Raw genomic sequence first — 19,735 nt, 5'->3', positions numbered from 1 at the left:
GGATGTGCCTCGAGGACTGTTGACAAAGCTCCCCATGTTCTGTCGAGTGCTGGTTACTATCAGGTAAGGTCAAAAGATTGGCTCATGTTTGCCTTTTGAGTCCTGTTAAATGCTATGGACAGTCATCAGCCACGGCCTCCAGCAATGACTGCTAAACTCTGCCTGGTAACTCATCACCCTCCTCTAATTGCTGCCATGGATGGTACATTACAACTTCATCTAGAATTTCACTCAAGGTGGCCCAGCCATTTTCACTTATTGAGTAAGCTCTTTTGAAAGTCTTGTCCTCTCTGGAAGGTTAAGAAGCACTGTGGGATTTCATTATGTGTCATCCAGCATTTCTTGTGTAAGAATGAAAGGAAGAAGTGATGGGCCCGGATCCCGTAGCAAGTTGGTGGTGGAGTTGAGGCTGGAAACCAGACCTGCTCGCCTGGTTTGAGGAAGTGGCGCGGCCCAGCACGCTGGTTTCTCATTCTTTTTCGTTCCCACAAGAACTGTGTGCTTGGGGTGAAATCAGGAAATGTCGAAGGTGAAGTGGAGAAAAGGAGAACTCCTCTGGTGAAGCTGGGTGGCTCTTGTTCCCCAGTGCAGCCAAATCGGTCTCATGTCCCTTACAGTGGCTCTGAGGAGACCGAGGTCTGCAGACGTGGCATGAAAAGGACTGAGAGGCATGGGTGTGAGTAGCCTTGGAGCTGAAAACAGCCAAGTGAAGGCTTGGGTTTGCATTTTAGCTCTGCCATTTTGGGGCTGTGTGACCTTGGCCAGTTACTTTACCTCTCTGAAACTCAGCTTTTTCATCCGCCAAAGGGTGGCTGAATGCATGAAATGACGTAATGCTTGTAAAAGGCATTATATATATATATATAATATATATATTATATATATATATAGTAGTTGCTCAATATAAGCTTTCTTACTCTCTGATCTTTGTTTTTGTTTCAAAGCAAGGTCAGAGGTCACTTTACCATGATTGAAATGCTTGACTCAACTGGCCTGCAGCCTATCTAACCTTGTATTCAAGACATCTGTTTATTCGTTCATTATTTAATTTTTAAAAAATTAATATTTCTTTAAAAGTTTTTCTAAATTATGAAAGTATGATAACACATTTATAGGAAACTTGGAAAATACAGAACAAAGTTATATATAGTTTGACTGTGTATTACAGTTATTTTTTAAGTAAATAAATTAAGATTTTTAGTTGGGGGTTTCAATGTCAAACTCTCAAAAATTAATAGAATGAACAGATAGAAAAATAGGATATAGTAGACCTGAAAACCACTATGAACCAATTCAACATAATGAAGATTTATATAGTTTTCACACAACAGCAGCATACAAATTCTATTCAAATTCCCATAGACTATAAACCAGGAGACACAGGAATAATATATCCAGGGACATAAAACAATGTAAATTTGTAACATGTAAAAATTTCCTGGTCCAAAGATAATGAAATCATACAGAGTCTGTTTTCTTATCATTGTGAAATTAGGTTAGAAATCAACATCAAAAGATACCTGAAAATAAACCCATCGTTTCAAGTGCAGCGTGACATTTACCAAGAGAGACTTTAGCCCTTGAAAGCCTCACATTTATTATTTAATTTTTAAATGATATTCAGACTTCCCTGCAGCTCAAATGGTAAAGAACCTGCCTTTGAGGCAGGAGACCAGGGTTCAATCCCTGGGTTGGGAAGTTCCTCTGGAGAAGGGAATGGCAATCCATTCCAGTATTCTTGCCTGGAGAATTCCATGGACAGAGGAGCCTGGTAGGCTACCGTCTGTGGGGTCACAGACAGTCGGACATGACTGAGTGACTAACACACACAGTAAATGATATGCATCACGCAGCTACTCTATGGCAGGCATGTAGTGTAATGCCCACGTTGAGGCGAACAGCGTGAACATTGCTCAGAAAACCTCAAGTCCGGCAAGGAAGACAAGCAGTGAACAAACCATGCCATCTCCCCCTCTCGACCCAAGCACTGGGAGGCAGCCCGCCTGCCACCACTGCCCCGCAGCCACGGACTGGACTTCCTACCTCTTCATTCCAGCTTTGTCAAGGCTCTCCTCACCCTCCTCGTTACCCCAGTTAACTTAGAAGCTACCTGTGTGCTGTGCTGTGCTGTGCTTAGTTGCTCAGTCGTCTCCGACTCTTTGCGACCCCATGGACTCTAGCCCGCCAGGCTTCTCTGTTCATGGTGATTCTCCAGGCAAGAAGACTGGAGTGGGTAGCCTGTCCCTTCTCCAGAGGATCTTCCCGACCCAGGAATCAAACCGGAGTTTCCCTCACTGCAAGCGGATTCTTTACCAGCTGAGCTACCAGGGAAGCCTGCTGCCTGTATGACTCGCGGGCAGTTGCACATGGATCTGTCCAGCCTCAAACATCCTCAAACATCCTCATCTCCTTTGCATAGACCTCCCGTTGGGTGCTTATTTCCTGCTCAGGACTGATGATTGCTCAGTAGGCTGAGCACCTCCTAATGGCAGGAACCCTCACTGTTTAATATTAATATATCTATGTGTCTATCCTATATATATTTGCAGTTGTGGTTATTAGTTTGTTTATATCAGCATTGGCAAACTTTATCTATAAAGGGCCAGATAATAAATACTTCTGGCTTTGAAGCCCAGTCTCTATCACAACTCCTCAACTCTGCCATCTATGATGCCAAAGCAGCCATAGACCAAAAAAATGAAACAAACAAACAAAAATCCCCCAAAGAATCATGGTTGTCCCAATAAAACTTTATTTGTAGAAGCAGTTGGGGGCCAGATTTGGCCCGTGGACCATAGTTAGCCAGCCCCGGTCTAGATAGTAAGATCCTTGAGGGCCTACACACTGTACTTCGTATGTATTCCAGTCCTACCTTTGTGCCTCTGAGCACTCAACACATATTTCTTGATTGATTGATTTGGGTCTTACACTAAACTAAAATATTATACTCACTTTATAACCAGAAGAGAAGCTTAATGTGTATTCTTTTACTGAAGGAATACCATTTAGGAATTGAGATTTGCTAACTGTTGTTTGTACAGGCTGAGGAATATAGACAAACCAAACATTTTGTGGGGTGTTAGGAGTGGGGGGTAGCCATGCTGAAACCCAGGGGCAGACGGGTGGGTTACAACGGGAGAGACACAACACAGGAAGGAGAAAGTTAGCAAGGGAGCTAGTGCTACGTAAAGGTCAGGGCTCTCGTTCTCTGCTCTGAAGTTGAGTAGGGCAGTGATTCACCCTAAAATGAAAAGTTTAATAGAACTGGACATGGAACAACAGACTGGTTCCAAATAGGAAAAGGAGTACGTCAAGGCTGTATATTGTCGCCCTGCTTATTTAACTTATACACAGAGTACATCATGAGAAACACTGGGCTGGAGCAAGCACAAGCTGGAACCAAGATTGCCGGAAGAAATAGCAATGACCTCAGACATGCAGATGACACCACCCCTATGTCAGAAAGTGAAGAAGAATTAAAGAGCCTCTCGATCAAAGTGAAAGAGGAGCATGAAAAAGTTGGCTTAAAGCTTAACATTCAGAAAACTAACATCATGGTATCTGGTCCCATCACTTCATGGGAAATAGATGGGGAAACAGTGGAAACAATGGCTGACTTTATTTTTCTGGGCTCCAAAATCACTGCAGATGGTGATTGCAGCCATGAAATTAAAAGATGCTTACTCCTTGGAAGGAAAGTTATGACCAACCTAGACAGCATATTGAAAAGCAGAGACATTACTTTGCCAACAAAGGTCCATCTAGTCAAGGCTATGGTTTTTCCAGTAGTCAGGTACGGATGTGAGAGCTGGACTATAAAGAAAGCTGAGCACTGAAGAATTGATGCTTTTGAACTGTGGTATTGGAGAAGACGCTTGAGAGTCCCTTGGACTGCAAGGAGATCCAACCAGTCCATCCTAAAGGAAATCAGTCCTGGGTGTTCATTGGAAGGACTGATGTTGAAGCTGAAACTCCAATACTTTGGCCACCTGATTGATGCAAAGAGCTGACTCATTTGAAAAGACCCTGATGCTGGGAAAGATTGAGGGCAGGAGAAGAAAGGGATGAGATGGTTGGATGGCATCACCAACTCAATGGACATGAGTTTGGGTAGACTCTGGGAGTTGGTGATAGACAGGGAGGCCTGGTGTGCTGCAGTTCATGGGGTTGCAAAGAGTTGGACACGACTGAGCGACTGAACTGAACTGAATTGAACTGAATGCACTCTTTCCAAGTTCCTGCCATTTGAAAGGTAGACCCCCAGCTGGGAACAGTATTCAGTCCTAATGCAGACGAATAATAGTAGGGCGATATGATGGTGCAGGACAGGGAGGCCTGGTGTGCTGCAGTCCACGGGGTCACAAGAGTCAGACCCGACTGAGTGACTGAACAACAACAATATGATAATAGATGTGGCTTCATTTTTTTTTTTTTTCTGCTTAATGGTAAATATGTTGGATACTAATAATCTTTAAAAGTTTTGGTGTCCTACACTCGGAGTTCTGAGCTGTAGCTGCCCACGAGCAGGGCAGTAAACCCACCAACACTGGTCCTTCACTCTTGACAAAGTCAGTCCCCAGTCCAGGTGATTCCCGTGTGTTGTCCAAGATGCAAATGCTTTAATCTGAAAATATTCATCTGTAAAGTAGCTTGACTTCTACCCATATGTTACGTGCTGGTTAGGAAAATGAATAGGATTTTGTGCAAACGCCTTTCAAAGACTGAAAGTTAGTTGTTAGTAACCATATTAGTCTTGAATTTTTTTGCCATTATCAATGTACCATAAATCACCAGATCAGTGCATAGTTTCCCAAAGAAAAATACTTTACCTACCTGAGTTTAGTCTCTCAGTCTAAAGAGTTCTTAGATATTTGAGAGCTCCTGTTTCTGTTTCCTAAGGGCTTTTCCTGGCTTAGTGTCCCATCTGCACTTCTGCTGTGAGGCTGCGAGCCCTGCTGCCGCGTTTATCCGCGTTCTCGTCTTCCCTCTTTCCTCAACCGGGTAGTACTTCTCCCCGCATTCTTCCTGCATTCTTGTCGTATCACTCTAATCCCCTGAGACCGTGTATTTACGGCAAACAAGGCTATCTGGAGAGATTGATCAGTGCTGTTGTGACCTTTCCACTACCACAGGTCAAGTGTGCTTGGCAGACATAAGACATGGAAAGCCAAGAACGTGTTGGGAGAGAGAAGCGTCACTGATAACCGTACAGCTTGCACTGTGGCATGGAAGCATTTCCCCCCTCAAGATATAAGGCTTGGACTTCCCTGGTGGTCCTGCGGTTAAGAGTTTGTCTTCTAATGCGAGGGGTGTGGTTTTGATCCCTGGTTGGGGAACGAAGATCCCACCCACATGCCACATGGCCAAAAAACCAAAATATGAAACAGAAGCAGTATTGTAACCAATTCAATAAGGACTTTAAAAATGGACTTCAAAAATCTTTAAAAAAATAAAAAATAAAGATGTAGCGGTTGGGAGGAGGGGAAGAAAATGCAAATAGATGCCTTCTACCTCATCATGAAAGCAAGTCGCAATATATATACAAACCGTGAACTGTGGTCTCTTATGAATGGATTTTAAAGACAAGCAGTGAAGCAACAGATGACAACGTGTCTAGGAACCCACACCTAGAGAGAGACGCTCGTCTCCGCAGCGTGGAGGCCTCTTTCGATGGTCACGGTCCCGTCCAGTGGTGATGAGGGCGCGTCTAGGTTAAGAGTGAAGCAGGAGGGAGGGGAGGGGGGAGGCCAGGGCAGGAGCCCCAGTCAGAGGGACGGGAAGCAGCCCCGCTCGCTCTCTCGTCGGCTCAGCCCTGGAGTTGGCTGGTCTGGAGGCGGACCCTGTAGACGAGCTGGTGGGACAGTGGCCGGGAGAACCGCACCCACCACAAGCATTGCTCATATGTGTGCGGGTTGACTAGGGTCCCCCATATGCATGTTCACCTGTAACCTCAGAGTGTGATCTTGTTTGGAAATAGGGTCTTCCCCCCGCTCCACCCTCAATACCAGGCGCTCAGGGCTCTTTATTTATTCCTTTATTTTCAGCTGGGCTGGGTCTTCGTGGCTGCACTGGCTTTACCGTCTGGTTGCAGCACTCGGGCTTCTCCTTGCGGTGGCTTCTCCTGTCGTGCAGCACAGGCTCTAGCGCACAGGCTCAGTCGTTATGGCACACGGGCTCGATTGCTCTGAGGCACGTGGGATCTTCCTGGACTGGGATCGAACCCATGTCTCCTGCATTGGGAGGTGGATTCATGACCACTGAGCCACTAGGGAAGCCCAAAAGTAGGGTCTTTGCAGATGTACTGCAGAAAGCCCAGGCCTGTCGGCGGCCCCCCCGAGGTGGGAGGGGCGAGGGGAGATCATTCACGAGCCTTCAGAGGGGTGTCCCTTCAGCGTGGCCCTGCTGACGCTGTGATTTTGGACTTCCCAGCCGCCAGAACAGTGAAGGAACACATTTTTGTTGTTTTATGCTGTTCTCTGTATGGTGGTTTGTTATGTCCACTCTAGGACATTCATACGTGATATGTTTGAGTATTCTTTAAAAAATGCTGCCCTTCACCTACTTAGTATAGGACTGACCTTTTTCTTCTGATAACCAGAGTGCTGTTCCCAAGATGCCAGCTGAGTCCACCCAGGCCACCTGGGAGGCGTCAGTGGATCCAGGGGCAAAGAACATTTTCCAGCTCTGCCCTAAGCTGGGCATTGATTGCTCAAGATTTTGAAGGGAAAAAAAGTCCATCTGAGGGTTTCCCGAGTCACTTATGTTTTTTGACCCCAGGGAAATCTGGTCATGTCTGGAGGCATTTTCGATTGTCACAGCTGGGAGGGGGTGCTTCCGGCATCCATTGGATAGTGGCCAAGGATGCTGCTGAATGTTCGATATTGCTCAGGGCAATGCCCTGCAACGAAGTACCTACCACCCATTCTATAATGCCAGTAGTGCTGAGGCTGAGAAATGGTGTCATCAACCATCCAAAAACAGAGCGCCCGGAAGCAGCAGCAGCTGGTTAGTTCTCCCAATTCTGGGGGCTGGCAGTGGCTGATACTGCCGGGGTCACTCGCGCTCACTCGTGGACTTGAGTCAGTCTGAGGCTTGGCTGGGCTGGGAGGTCCAAGGTGGCTTCACCAGGAGGTCTGGCAGTTGACGCTGGCGGTTGACTGGGCCTCCTCGCTTCTCCTCCATGTGGACTCTGATCCTCCAGTTGGCTAGAACTGGCTTCCTATACGTGGGTCTCAGGGGAGCAATATGGAGAAAGCTCCAGGAAATGTTCTTGTTGAGCTCCATCCCAACACCACCTCCACCACATTCTCTGGACCAAAGCAAGTCACAGGGCCAGAACAGAGTCAAGACGCAGGAAGAGAAATGCCACTTCTTGAACAGTAGAGTAGAAATGTCACACTGCACCACGGTGTCCATAACCGAGTGAAAGGAATTAGTGGCCACATTTTGCAGTCTACTATATCTCATGCTATGTTGCTCAGTCGTGTCTGACTCTTTGTGACCCCGTGGACTTTAGCCCACTAGGCTCCTCTGTCCATGGGATTCTCCAGGCGAGAATACTGGTGTGGGTTGCCATCCCCTCCTCCAGGCGCTCTTCCTGACCCAGGTATCAAACCCACATCTCATTATGTCTCCTGTCTTGGCAGACAGGAGTTTAATAATAAGCTTTGCTGCTTGTGAGTTATGTGACCTTAAGCAAGTCAATTAACTTCTCGGAGCTTCAGTTTCTTCATCTGTAAAATGAGTGTTTGTGATGATGTATTGAGATGATTTATACAAAACGATCAGTGGAGTGTACAGGGCACTGCAGCAAATTTGTTTTTAGTTAGCAGTTAACACTCCCTGAAAGTCTTTTTTTTTTTTTAAACCAAACCATGGGACAACCCGCGGAAGTGCCCCATCCCGCAGCCAGGAAGCCACTGCTCCGAGGCTGCAGGAGCCCGAGCCGCCTCCACCCCGGGGTCGCCCTCCCAGGTGACCACACCTGAGAGCGGTTACCCGCGGGCTAGGCCCCGCCCTGCTACTCCCTGAAAGTCTTGTATTCCCAAAATTAATCTGAAAGAATTACTTTCTCCTAGCCAAGTGCTTAGAGCCAGAATAATTTTATATGCATAGTTTTGAAAGTGTTAGAATCAGTTGAGAATTTTCAAAGACAAGAAGAAAATAGATTTTTAACAAGAGAACTATAATCCAAACACAGGATTGAAGCTGTTTTTATCATATATTGACACTATACACTCTGTTTGGATGGTTTTTAAAAGGTGGAATCTGTGAATCTGAATCTGTGACTTCAGTGAAATCTGGGTCTTCTCAGTTTTTCCTCATGTCTGGATGGACAGATGCTAGGAGTCTTGGAGCACTGTTAAATTCCTGAAGCCACGCTGGTTTGTAGCTGGCAGAGGGTTGTTCATAAGTGCTTGTTGTCTGAGCCCAACTTCGGCCCTCGAGGGGCCCTCTGCCTATCTCTATACCCAGGGAAACCCAAATTCTTTCTCAGACATCTCAGAAACATGAGGTGTTGGTTGTGAATGTGGCTGGGCAAATAAGAAGAGGTCAGTCGGTTAAGAATACCTCCATTCTGGGGACTTTCCTGGCGATCCTGTGCTTAAGAACCTGCCTTCCGATATAGAGGACATGGCTTGGGTCCTTGGTTGGGGAACTAAGATCGCACATGCCTCAGGCACCTGAGCCCACACCCACAACCACTACACACCCCAGAGTCTGCACCGCAGCTAGAGAGGAGCCCATGCTCCGCAAGGAAAGACCCTGCCTGCTGAAAACTAAGACTCGAGGCAGTCAAAAGTAGCAAAGTATTTAATTAAAAAATGAGAATATCTTTATTTTTGGAAGGAACACCTCAAGGAACACATCCTGCCAAAGGTAGAAGGGTCACCATCCACTTCACTTGCAAAGGACAGGAGATTGCATCCACCATTGAAAGCAAGGATTTGAATCCAAAACTGAATATGGATTTAAATCCCAGATCTGCCTCTTTCAAGCCATATCATTTTGGGCAAGTTGCTTAAGCTGTCTGGGTCACCATTTCCTCACTTATAAAATAGGGGTAAAGATAGTATCGGCTTTAAAGGGTTGACCCAGGGATTAAATCAACACATGCCAAGAATTTAGAATACTCTTTAAATAATTGTTACTTTGTGCAATTTGAATATGTTCCCCAACACGCCAAGCCATGCTCATGCTCAGTTGTGTCCAACTCTGCGACCCTTTGGACTGTAGCCTGCCAGACTCCTCTGTCCGTGGGATTTTTCAGGCAAGAATATTGGAGTGGGTTGCCATTTCCTCCTCCAGGGGATCTTCCTGACCCAGGCATTGAACCCGCATCCCTTGTGTCTCCTACATTGGCAGGCAGACCTTGAACTATAATTTTGGAACTGATTAAAGAGAGGGCAATGTAGAGGTAAGAAAGGCGCTAAGTTTGGCAGCGTTTCCCCCATCTGCTGTTTCCCTCTTGGAGAAGAAAATGTAATTAACATGTTTGATCAAGGACTCATTTGGTGGAAATAAAGATGACTGAACCTTGCTGCAATTTGGCTAAGAGGGAAAGGCATTTCATCCGAGGTTGGAAAGCATTTTATGAACTTTGTGTTCCCGTGAGCTTAAGTAGGTGTCACAAATCTTAAAGATGAGCTCTAGTGCTTCAGGCACCAGGACGGCTCTGTGTCCGAGCATGGAGCCAGGGCGGGCTCCTGCAGCATTCTTCCTGAATGAATTCAGCCGCTGTGCTTCGTGGCTGTTCCTCCGACCACTGCCAGGAACAGTTCTTAAGTGAGTCGCAAGGGTCTGATGAGAAACACCCATTTGGTCCCCGGGACGATAGGGCCGTGCTGATAACCTGCTGCCCGTCTTCACTTTGCGGTTTTAACTTCAGAGGTGAGTGTCTCAGTGGAGTGGATGGTGACAGGGCCACGCCACTGGATGCTCAACCTTTCTTGTGTGCCCGCTCATCCTTTCCTGGGACAGGACTTGAGCAGTTGCTCCCACCACGGTGCTGGCTCTCAGGGCAGATCCACGACTCTCAGGTGACAGACCAGTCCAACAGTCCCTCCCCAGATGGTGGGACACCCAGAGAAAGGTGCACTGGAAACTGGACACACGCTGAATGGCTCTGGAAAGTCCCCTCCATTGACACCTTCTGAGAACTTGGAGAAGACCAGTAACATGAGGGAAGTTCATGGGCCAACTGGGGTTCACTCTTCCTTTGTAATCCCAGAATCATGGGGTGAATTTCTGAGAATTGGAAAGAGGGAGAGTCTGGCTGATGCAGAAATTCCAGCACTAGCAATCACCTGGCCAACGTTGATGTCCTCTTTCAAGGTGAGCCTCATAGAGACATTACCTTAGGGACATCCCTGGTGATCCAGGGGCTAAGACTGCCTTGTAATGCAGGGGGTCCGTGCCTGGTCAGGGAACCAGAACTAAAATTCCACACGCCACAACTAAAAAAAGATCCCACGTGCAGAAACTAAAGATCTTTGCATGCCTCAGTGAAGACTGAAGATCCTGTGTGCTGCAACTTAGACCCAGTACAGCCAAATAAATAAATAATATTAAAAAAATTTTTTAATAACAGCAAGTTAGGGCAACTGGAACTGAATCAGGTCTTGTGAGTCCAAGAAAGGTTTTGCTTCAGCTCTGAGGGGAGATGCAGGGAGAGATGGGACTAAGAACATAGTTTGATTGGGAACATATTTCCGTCCTGACCAGCCCAGCCCTGTTTTCTCCCTGCCAAAGGTCTCCCATGAAATTTACCTCCACTTTTGCTTCATCACCCCTGGAAACCTCTCCTGCCCTCCCCACCACCCTCTGCCTTTCACTGTCTTAGAATTCTGTGCTTGCCTTGGACACCTGCCTCAGACTCCATCAGTCCTGACTGCCTGGCTTCCCTGCTCCAAAACCCAGGCACTGGTTCACTTTCTCTGAAACCTATAAGGCTAGACCAATCCCAGCACCTTCAACTTCTCAGCTCCTGAGCCATCAGCCCAGGCCTCAGGCTGAGTCCCACGCATGTAGTTGGGGAAGCCTGATACTCTGGACCCTCCCAGGATCCCTTCCAAACCACATCTGAGCCACCCTTGAACCTAGGAATGAGCTTGATACATAAGAGGTGTCTGGATCTGGCATGATTTGTTGACCTTGCCTGTATGAGCTCAAAAATACCGCAGACTGGGAGGCTTAATCAATAGAAGTTTATTTCTCATGGTTCTAGAGGCCTAAGGTCAGGGTGCCAGCAGGGTGGGGTGAGGACCCTCTTCTGGGCTTGCTGATGGCTGCCTTCTTGCTGTCTCCTCACATGGCAAAGAGAGAGAAAGTGGTTGGGGGAGGACAGGCTCTCTGGTATCTCTTCTTGTGAAGGCACTAATCCTATTGCGGGGGCCCCACCCTCACGATGTTACCTCAGCTTAATCACCTCTCAAAAGCCCTCTTACCAAACACCATCATGTTGGGAGTTAGGGCTTTAACACATAAATTTGAAGGGGACACAATTCAGTCTATAGCACTGCTCCAAATTTGGAAGGCGTCCCAGCCATGCACAGGGTCAGGCCTGGACCAGGCCAGTAGGGGTATATGTGGGACCACTGGTTAAGAATCAGAGATTTGCAGCACTCTGCAAGCCATGAGTGGGTACTTAACAAGGGCTGGCTTCAGAGTCATAACCTCCCAGGTTCAACTGTTAGCCCTGCTTCTTGACTGGGCATGTCTGTATCTATAAAGGGTAAAAGAAAAGAAAGAAAGAAAGTGAAGTCGCTCAGTCGTGTCCGACTCTTTGCGATCCCATGGACTATAGTCTACCAGAAAAGAAAGAAAGAAAGTGAAGCCGCTCAGTCGCGTCCGACTCTTTGCGATCCCATGGACTGTAGTCTACCAGAAAAGAAAGAAAGAAAGTGAAGCCGCTCAGTCGTGTCCGACTCTTTGCGATCCCATGGACTGTAGTCTACCAGGTTCCTCTGCCCATGGGATTTTTCAGGCAAGAGTACTTGAGTGGGTTGCCATTTCCTTCTCTAGGGGATCTTCCTGACCCAGGGATCGAACCCAGGTCTCCTGCATTGCAGGCAGATGCTTTACCCTCTGAGCCACCAGGGAAGCCCCATAAAGGGTAAAGTGGAAATAATAGCAGTATCTCCCTTGCAAGGCTGGGGGAAGATGTCCTGAGATAATACATAGAAGGTTTTTAGAACAGTGCCTGGTACTGACCAAATGCCAGGTAAATGTTCACTTTTTCAGGGTCTTCTGTGTTTTGTTAGCTACTGTTAGTCACTCTTAGTCATAAGAGTTTAAAAGTGGGATTACGTTGCCTTCCCATTTCAGAGAAGATGGGGGCCAAACAGATCTCGGAATTATTTTTTTTTAAATAATTTAATATATTGATTTTTTGGCTGTGCTGGGCCTTCGTTGCTGCACGGACTTTTCTCTGGCTGTGGCGAGTGGGGGCTGCTGCAGGCCTGCTCTCTCGCTGTGGTGCTCAGGCTTCTCACTGCGGTGGGTTTTCCTGTTGCAGAGCACGGGCTCCAGAGCACAGGCTCAGTACTTGTGGTGCATGAGCTTAGTTGCTCCTTGGCATGTGGGATCTTCCTGGATCAGGGATTGAACCTGTGTCTCCTGCATTGGCAGGCAGATTTTTTTTTACCACTCAGCCACCAGGGAAGCCCTTGGAATTCTTGAATGAGAATCTTAGTGTGATTCCAGAGCTGGTTTAGAATGACCAGGGCTTATATAAGTGTTAAGAAGCCTAGCCAAAGGCATGGACTCTCCCCAGGTAGGCAGAACAGATGAAAGACTGTATGTGAAGCTTGGGGCAATGATTCGGTTCAGAATTGATCGTTAACTAAATTCTGAGCCATCTCTGAGTTCCAGTGTTACTCAGGCCTAGGGTGCTCCCGCAAGACCCTTGTCCTTGCTCTTTCTTCTTCTGGAATGTTCTCTCCCCAGATAACCCCGTGGCTAGTTCTCTTACTGCCTTCAGGTCTCAATCACCTGAGACCTTCTCTGACCCGCCATCTAAAATAGCACCGCCTGCCCCCAGCATGTCCTGCCTTCCTTGTCTTGCTTCAGTCTTCACGTGGCACATGATGTAATGTGTGTCGTGTGGGCACACGCACACACACACACACTTATCCGCTTTGCGTAGGTGTGATAGGCACACAGTGCGCTCCTCACATTTGAAGTGTTGAGTTTGGTGCGCTCTGACACGCGCACACAGCCGTGGCACCATCACCACTGTCAAGAGAATGGACACGTTTAGTCTCCTAAGGGACCTCTCTGTGCCCCTTTGCACCCCCACTTTCTGGCCCTCTTTGTGCCCGCCCCCCACCATCCTCACACAACAAGCTTTTGGTCCCTGGAGACTCTCTTAATCTTTTCTAGAATTTTTATAATTAAATGAGATCGTGGAGCATGTACTCTTTTGTATCTGGCTTCTTTCATGCCACGTAATTATTTCAAGAATCATCCGTGTTGTTTGGTGTATCAGTGGTTCCCTCCTTTTTTGGCTGAGCAAAAAAGGAGGTTTTTGGTTTCTGAGTTTCATAGTTTGGATCTCCCAGAATTTGTTATCTTATACTTGGACACGGGTTATTTCCAGTCCTGACATGTATTTATTTATATTTTTGTTTGTCATAGTTTTCCCCCAGCTTGAAGGTAGGTTCCACGGCAGCAGAAACTTGTCCGATCTGTTCCCTGCTGTACCCCCAGCACCCGGGACAGTGAGCTCTGTGGGATGAATTACGCAATGCATATGGTGCATTTGTTATGTTCTTTACTGAATCTTCATCTAAGGGGAGGGGAAAGAGCTGATGGCATGCGGGATGCGCCACCCCTAAATATGATACCTTGGCATATGAAAGATCTTAAGTTGAAGGAATTTTTAAAAAATGGAAGAACCAGAGAGATCATTCTGACCTTCCCCCGTCACCGTTCTTCCCAGAAAGAGGTCCTATTAATAAAACTCCCCGTGAAAGGTGCATTCCCTGTGCCCAGAGGAGGGAAGGCCTTCTCATCACCAGAAACGGGGAAACTGGGGCAAGAGCTCTGTACAAACAAACCTCGTGAAAGTCACACGTATCTCCCCGTGGCCTCCTCACCACTTACTGCCCACAGCGCACACCTGTCTTGTCAGGCCTTCGCACAAATTTATCATTTCTGCGTCTACACAGTATAAACGCTTCTTGTTCTGGTCACTTCTCTGAGTCTTCACTCTTCTGTGAAGGCTCCACGTGCATGTGCGATCTGGTCACTTCTCTGAGTCTTCGCTCTTTGGTGAAGGCTCCACGTGCATGTGCGAGTTAAATAAACTTTGCATGTGTTTCTCCTGTTCCTCTGTCTTTGTCAGTCAATTTTTTCTCCCCACAGAGCCATGCTCTGGACAGCCTTCTGAGTTTCGGGGGAAGGATTTGAATCATGGTGGCTTCTCGGTGGTCAGCCTGCCGGTCCTTCAGGGGCTGTGCTGTTTAAGGGGGTATGAAGATAGGGACTGTTAAGAGGCCTCCTGCGGGAGCCATAGGACCAGGCCACCACGCCAGTGGCTCTGGTCACCCACTAAGCTGTGGGAGCCTGAGCTTCCGGTCACTCTGTGGCCGCACTTCTCTGGCTTTGTCATCCCCGGTTCCCTGGACTGCTGCCCCAGCTGTGGGATGCTTCTTCCTTGCCACTCCTGCCTACTGCTCCCCCAGCGAGGGGCTGCTCCCCCGGGCACTGTGCCAACTCCCCACTTTCCTGTCTGCTGCCAGCTGCCGGGCTGGCTCCCCCAGCAGGCACCAGGTGATATGGGAGCAAGGCAGATGGGCCAGGGAAGAGGACCAAGGGGGAGGCAGCTGGCACCAAGGCTCTGACAAGAGAGCAGCAGGCAAAGAGAAGCAATCACATTGTGAACGGTTCCTTCCCTGACCACAGTCTCCTAGGCTGCTTTTGAGAGAGAAGTTCTCCGGTCTGTTTTTGCAGTATTTCCTCCTGCCTGGGTCGAGCAACTAGTTTTTTAAAAAAGCGAAACCAACTCAGTCATAAAAAGGAATGAAATTGGGTCAATGATAGTGATGTGGATGAACCTAGAGTCTGTCATACAGAGTGAAAAAAGTCAGAAAAAGAAAAACAAATACCGTATATAAATGCATATGCATGGAATCTAGAAAAATGGTCCTGATGAACTACCTGCAGGGTAGGAATAGAGATGCAGACGCAGAGAAGGAACTTGTGGACACAGTTGGGGGAAGGAGAGGGTGGGAGGAACTGGGAGATTAGGATTGACATGTATACACTCGTTGCTCAGTTGTCAAGTCATGTCCGACTCTTTTGCAACCCCGTGGACGGTAGCCCACCAGGCTCATCTGTTCACAGGATTCTCCAGGCAGGAATACTGGAGTGGGTTGCCATTTCCTCCTCCGGGGAATCTTGCTGACCCAGGGGTAGAACCCATGTCTCCTGCATTGGCAGGCAGGTTCATTACCTCTGGCCCACCAGGGAAGCCCATGGGTAAAAGAGCCAGCTGGTGGGAAGCTGCTGTAAGCACAGGGAGCTCAGCCTGCTGCTCTGTGATGACCTAGAGGGGTGGGCGGGAGGCTCCAGGGAGAGAGGATGTATTTACACTTACAGCTGATTCACGTTGTTGTACAGCAGAAGCTATCACCACATTGTAAACCAATTATACTCCAATTAAAAAAAATAAATGAAATGAACAACAAAAAAGGCAAAACCAATTTAAACAGCCACTAAATTTCACAGGGGCATCTGCTCGGCATTTCCTACAAACTCAGCTCAAATGGAGGTGCCAGTCAAGTGACAGCTGATATTTTTCTGAGGGTTTAATAAAGGGACATTCGCTTTTCGTAGACGTGGTGGAGTCGTAGAGCTGGAAGCGACTCCAAGGCCTTGTCTTTCAAAGTTGATTTTCCCTGGGAGCTCGTTAGAATACCAGAGTCCCAGACCCTGGCCTGGAAAATCAGATGCTGCCTTTTAACGAGATCCCGGGTGATTAATGTGTGAGAGGCCCTGTTCTATGGATTATCTGGCCCCTGGCTATACCTTACCCCTAGAGAACTCTTGAAAAATATTGATACTTAGGTGATACTCCCAAGAAATGCTGATTTAATTGGTCAAATGCAACTGGTCCAATCCAGTTCCATTATAGACCCAAGACCCGGAGTGATGGTGGGACCCATCCAAGTTCCTAACAACTGGTTAGGGCCAAAGCTAGGATTAGCCAAGAATTGTGTCCTGTCCCCCACTGCATCTCATTCTGCTAGGGCTGTTCTCCAAAACAAGTCTACTAACACACTTGCTGGAGTAGAGCTCAAAAAGAAGTGATTGTGAGGACTTCCTTTAAAAATAAGGATTCACAGACATCCCTAAAAGTCCAGTGGTTAAGACTTCACCTTCCACTGTAGGGGTTGCAGGTTCGATCCCTGATCCAGCATCTTAAACCAAAATCATGGCCAAAACCACAAAACATTGGGGGGGGGGGGAAAGCAGAAGCAATATTGTACCAAATTCAATAAAGACTTAAAAAAAAAAGGATTCATGGAAGGCCTATCTTATGCCTGGGATTGTCCAAGAGCTGGGGCTTCCCTGGTGGCTCAGATGGTGAAGAATGTGCTACCGTTGCAGGAGATCCAGGTTTGATCCCTGGGTCCAGGAAGATCTTGCTTTTCTTTTCTTTGTTTAAATTTTCCTAAGCACTGTTTTTATTTGTAGAGAGTCCTAACCACTTCAGAGGCAGGAGGAGAAAGGGTTTTTTTCTTTTTTCCCCAAACCAAGGGCCTCTGTAACGCTGTCTGCCCTGACAAGCACACATGCCAGCGGCGTGGCTGTGAAGTGACTACAGTGTTTAATCTCTCGCTGCTGGGATAACAAGGTGACGTCAGTCTCTGCTTCTGTAAGAATCCTGAATTTAGGATTTTTGACTGTCACTACTCCAACTTCTATTTCTGAAGGTCTGAAATTAACTGACAGCAGACAGGCATAAAATCGCAGTTTCCACTGTCCGTTCAAATGTCCCATTCATATGTTTTCTTCACTATTTTCTCCCAAGGAAGCTGGTTGACCCCTTTTGCTTCACTCCTGCTGCAGTGGCTTTAACCCATGGTAGCAGCAGTCCAGTACTCTTGCCTGGAAAATCCCATGGACAGAGGAGCCTGGTAGGTTACAGTCCATGGGGTCGCTAAGAGTCGGACGCGATTGGGCAACTTCCCTTTCACTTTTCACTTTCATGCATTGGAGAAGGAAATGGCAACCCACTCCAGCATTCTTGCCTGGAGGATCCCAGGGATGGGGGAGCCTGGTGGGCTGCCGTCTATGGGGTTGCACAGAGTCGGACACAACTGAAGCGACTTAGCAGCAGCAGCAGCAAAGCCCGTGATCTCATGGAATAGAGTCAAGAGAGAGGGAGTCACACATTAGACACACCAACAAAACTGGTCCACGGTGGTCTTGGAGAAGGAGGCAGGAAGCCACTAGCTTCTGGATCCATCTGACACAACTGGATATTTTGCTGTTTGACCGGATGCTAGGAGGGAGTGGAGGACCAACTCCAGGGTGCATGGCCCCAATAACTGGTAGAACAGAATTGCACATTTTTGTGAGACGGAAAGCAGGTTTGGATGAGAAAAATCCAGGTTTGTCTTGGAGCATGCTGGGTGTTTAGATGAAATAACAGTGTTAGTCCTTCAGAATTCTAAGCTAACTGACTTCTGTGAAAGAGCACTGGGTCCTCCGAGCCAGGGTCCAGGGTTGCCTGGTTTTCTGTCCTGCTCTCAAGAGGCCATGTCTTTCATAGATGGATTTGCAATTTAATCTAGGAGTCTTGCTGTTGTCACCATGTCCTTTGAGATTTCCGGAGACGTTCTGGGACACTGTGCCAGCTTGGTGGCCTGTCGGTGAGGCCGGTGGTGATGGTTTCCAGCTACCCTTGAATTTTCTTTTGAGAAGAGGGGTCTGTTGTCTGTTCACTAAGCCTGTTGGGAGTAAAGCCATGAGATGGTGTCCTTTCTGAAACCAGTGTGCTCATGTCTTGTTCACAGAATATCTGGTTGGTCTGCATTTGATCCTAGAGGTTCAAAAAGCTGCCACATGCTCAGCACTTTTGTGCCAAATGAGAGCCAGGAAGCCACCCGCTGACATGCCCGGGCCTAGCCCTAACCCTCCTCTGCCGTCCACTGAGCGATTCCCCCACCTGCTTCACCAGGTCCCCAAGCTGATGTTCTGTTAGCTCAGCGCCTGCTGAGCCTCAGTCACCTAGGAGGCTGAAAAATGCCAGCAGCACAGCCCATCACTGAGATGCTGCTTAACTGGTTTTTTGTTTTGTTTTGTTTTGGTGGGGCCCTGGCACTGGTAATATTTTCCGCTCTTTCAAACAGGTTTTATTTTTTAGAGCACTGTTAGGTTCACAGCAAAATGGAGCCGAAAGCAGTTTCCATACCGCCCCCCGCCTCCAGTGCAGACTCTCCACATTCTGCATCCCCTCCCAAGAGCAGGGCGTTTGTCACAACTGGTGAGACTCTCGGACACACCGTTACCAGCCCAAGTCTGCAATTTGCATCAGAGCTCACTCTCTTTCTCTCGATGTTGTACATCCCATGGGTTTGGGAAAATGCCTGATGACACCTGCCCACCAATATCGCATCCTGCAGAATGGTCTCCCTGCCCTAAGACTCCTCTGGCACTGGCAGTTTTTATAAAGCACTGCAGGAGATTCCAGGGCAGGGCTGAGAACCACCGATTTAGAGCTTCGTGTGTCCCGGGCCCTGCTTTAAGCCCTTTCCAGGAATTAGCTCCGTAACCTCATGTCAGCCCCAGTGCAGATCCAGTGATTGTCCACCATCACACGGCGGACGGACGGCGTGTGAACCCAGGCGGGCTGGCCGCCAAGCCTGCCCCTACGCACAACACGCTGTACTCACTTTGCAGCCTGCCTCTCCCATCTGCTCAGAATTGCACCTGAATGGAGAGGGACAGCAGACTTGCCCGGCAGTTCGTTCCTGAGCAGAGTTCCATGCCTTCCAGCCCCCGACACCCACCCTTCAGGGCCTCCTCCCCACACGGCTCATCTCTTCGCTGACCCTCACCTGTGACCCGCTGGGTCTCGCTTCTATACATCTGCCTGGAGTGCCCGCCCCTCCTCCCTGTCCAGCCAAGTCTAATCCTCCCCACTGGGCTCAGGTTACCCGCTCCTGGCTCTGTTGCCCGAGATCCAAGCCACCCTGACCTCTCCCCTCCTGTCTGGCACAAGCACTCCCTGCCTCCACGGTGCCTTTGAGAATTCGATGACTCTGAAGTTTGCAAATCATGTCCTGCTCCCTGTTTAATACCTGAGAGTTATCTCTTGGCCAAACTGCTAGCTCCCCCAGGGAAGAAAGCAGGTCTCATGCCATCCATGTTCCGTCTCCTTTTTCAAGTGCCATGCCGTGTGCCGGGTGTATGTGCTTGTAGGTCGAACAGGACTTAGGGGAGGATGGGATGTTCCTGCTTAGCTGGAGGCCTCAGGAGAGCGGGGCCTCTCAGCCTCACCCTGGTACCCTGTGCAACATGGTGAGCCTCTCACAGAACGATTTCCACTCCTCCCGAAATGAGCACTCTCATCTGCTTCCCGAAGAACTGGAGCTTGGGGTCCAAACCCCTCAGTCTGGGATGCAAAGTCATTCATGATGTGGACTCCACCTCCTGGTCAGTAACTCCTCCTGCTCCTAACTGGCCTGGGTCAGCCCCACCTTCTGCCTGCGTGTGTGCGTGT

The 19,735-nt window shown here is 48.2% G+C and overlaps 1 protein-coding gene and 1 long non-coding RNA gene across 8 annotated transcripts in view; one reads left to right on the top strand and one right to left on the bottom strand.

Annotated features, from left to right (window-relative positions):
* Positions 1–19,735, top strand: part of ALPK2 (alpha kinase 2) — a 143,142-nt gene that overhangs the window by 19,651 nt on the left and 103,756 nt on the right. The window lies entirely within an intron of this gene.
* The window catches only part of LOC109577737 (uncharacterized), a 51,947-nt gene that overhangs the window by 24,421 nt on the left and 7,791 nt on the right, over positions 1–19,735 (bottom strand). The window lies entirely within an intron of this gene.

Source organism: Bos indicus, chromosome 24 (genome assembly GCF_029378745.1).
Source record: "Bos indicus isolate NIAB-ARS_2022 breed Sahiwal x Tharparkar chromosome 24, NIAB-ARS_B.indTharparkar_mat_pri_1.0, whole genome shotgun sequence".
NCBI lineage: Eukaryota > Metazoa > Chordata > Mammalia > Artiodactyla > Bovidae > Bos > Bos indicus.
Note: the sequence above shows the minus strand (reverse complement) of the source record. Positions and strands in the feature narration are given on the sequence as shown.